At 48.2% G+C, this 2542-nt stretch overlaps 1 pseudogene; it reads right to left on the bottom strand.

The window, feature by feature from the left end:
* Positions 1-1285: 1285 nt before the first annotated feature.
* On the bottom strand, positions 1286-2281 carry LOC149992461 (cell growth-regulating nucleolar protein pseudogene; annotated as a pseudogene).
* Between the last annotated feature and the right edge of the window lie 261 nt (positions 2282-2542).

Raw genomic sequence — 2542 nt, 5'->3', positions numbered from 1 at the left:
TCGTTCAGAGCAGGCCCCGCCTCTGCTCTCTGCTTCCTCCTCTTGGCCTAAGTGATAACCCAGCTGCCAGAGTCTCCTCGTCTCCTCGTCCACCTGCGCATCATCTCCTCGTCCACCTGCGCATCATCTCGTCCACCTGCGCATCATCTCCAGGTCTCCCTTCGTGCTGTGTGCTGAGGAACACTGGGCCTCCAACTCACCAAGGCTCGTCTCTCACATCTTCATTCCGTTTTACTATGAAAGGGATCAGCTAGATATAAAAGTTAATGACAATATTAAAGTGAGTCCCCATACTCCCATGGGCTAGACTTCAACATTTCCCATATTTGTCTGTGCACTGTGTCCTTGTTGAAATGTTTAAAGCAACGATCACATATCATTTACTTGAAATCCTTTGGGGCTGACTCTAAAATATAAAGACATTTTCCTACACAGCTACAACACCATACTACACCACACAAAATTACAGTGATCCTTTAACATCGTTTAACACCAGTCTACATCCACATTTCCCTTGTTATCCCCCCAAAACATCTTTTACAATTGGTTTCCTAGAGACAGAATTCCAACAAGGGCCACACTTCACATTTAATTCTTAGGTCTCTGAAGTATTTTTAAATCTCAGCTACCACACCCCCCATTTCTGTCCCCGCACCATTACCTGGTGGCAGCAAATGTTTCGGGTGCTTTATAAGGCTCCCCTTCCTGGATTTGTTCGATCCCTCCCAATGTCATTTAACTTGTGCTTCTATGCCCCTCATTTCTTGCAGACCAGAGGTTTCAAGAGCCTTAATTAGTTCTCAAAACTTTGGTGGAAGCGGACTCACCTGGGAACTTGGTAGGAACACAAAGACCTAGGCCCTAACCTGCCTCGGTGAGCCCGGGGCTCCGTGCTCTTGATTCGCTCTTCAGGGTCCCCTGGCCTCATGGCCACAGGAGATGCTGCGCACTCCCGTCATATCACAACAGGGCACACATGTCAGATGGTCCACGTTAGTGACACTAATACTGGCCGTGGGTCCAGGGGGGGTGACAGGCTGAACTCACCGATATCAAGTCTTATGTGCAGTCACGCCTTTCAGCCCATCTTGGTCTGAGTTCTTTTTCTTTTTTTTTTTGGACAATATAGTTTATTTTCTCATAAAAGTTCTACCAAAAATAGATTCTTAACTTAAAAGTACAGGGTTACGAAAGCAAAATCTGAGTTGTTATCATTCATTACATGTTTTACAAACAGCAGTGAAAGGAAGAATCAACAGAACGGACTCTATAAATATAAAAACGTTCACTTCAAAAGCCTGACCTTGTCCTTTAGGAACCTGAAGGCGGGGTTCTTGCCGATTTTCTTATCGAAGATGGCCAGGGGCTCCTCCTCGGATCTGTGATGGTCACTGGTCGCAGCACAGTCCTGAGCTAACACCTTTTCTCGTAGCTTTTTGATTGCCATTTCGTTGTCTGGGGCCCGCTTCAGAACCGCTTTAATCGTTCCCTTCCAGCTGAATTTACCTTTTGCAGGAGTAGCTTCGTGGTTTTCTGGTTTTCCGCCGCAGAATGTCCTGGGAACTTGATCTTTTTCTTCTTAGAATCCGCTTCCACTTCGGAGCGCTCCCGCTTGCGCCTCCCGGCGCCTCGGCCTCCTTCCGCGCTTTTTGGGCTTCAGGCTGTTTGAATTCTCTCGGTGGTTTTCTCACTTTAGCTCCTTCCTTTCTTCTCCCTGTTCTCTGCCGCTCCCCCTTCCTCCCCCTCTCGTTTTCCTTCACCGCAGCTTGTCCTTCCGCGGGGTCGCGTGCTTGGGAGGGGCCGCCGCGGCCGGACGTCTGCACGCGGCTTTGCCACGTGATCGCGCGGTTCACTGCCGGAAGCTGCGGGAGAGATAGTCCACACCTGCCCCAGGATCGATTCATTGTGAACTTTTAAACTGCTCTTCATCCAGTTCTGAAATTTTGTCTTTTTCCTGGGAATGTTGTCAGAACCACTAACCTGCTCTCAAAGTTCTCTCCCTCTGGGGCTGACACCGGGTCTTTTTATTAATTCGTTAATTTTCTGCAGCCACGCCTGCGTTTGACGCCGCCTCTGTGCGTCCTCCCTTCGGAGCCTTAGCCGCCGAACTTCTGATCCTCACCCACGCACTTCACGTGGCCTTGATAGTCGTCCCCCCAGAAATCTTTACCGCAGTCAATGCAAGAAAGGCGCTCGCAGTTCCCGCACACGGCCACGTGCTTTTCCACCTGTATATTTTCTTCACTGACTCGCCACACGCGTTGCACGTAAAAAATACCATCTTCGGCGAAATGATTTAATATCCTCTATCCAACAGAGACTGGAAGTCTTGTCCCCTCGGCCGGCGGCCGCCAGCGGCTCTGGTCTGAGTTCTTCAGAACTTTTTCCCATAAGTTCTTTCCATTTTCTCCATGTCTTCAACTTCGACTCTCTCCACTTGCTCCTTAACTTAAAAAAAGAAAAGGAAAAATCATGCTTATCATAGTGTGGCTCATAACAACAAAGAAATAGATAAAACATAAATGTATAGAGAATTGGTTAT

Source organism: Furipterus horrens, unplaced genomic scaffold (genome assembly GCF_987537825.1).
Source record: "Furipterus horrens unplaced genomic scaffold, mFurHor1.1.pri manual_scaffold_15, whole genome shotgun sequence".
Classification (NCBI taxonomy): Eukaryota; Metazoa; Chordata; class Mammalia; order Chiroptera; family Furipteridae; genus Furipterus; species Furipterus horrens.
The sequence above is the reverse complement of the archived record's forward strand: the minus strand, read 5'-3'. Positions and strand labels throughout refer to the sequence as shown.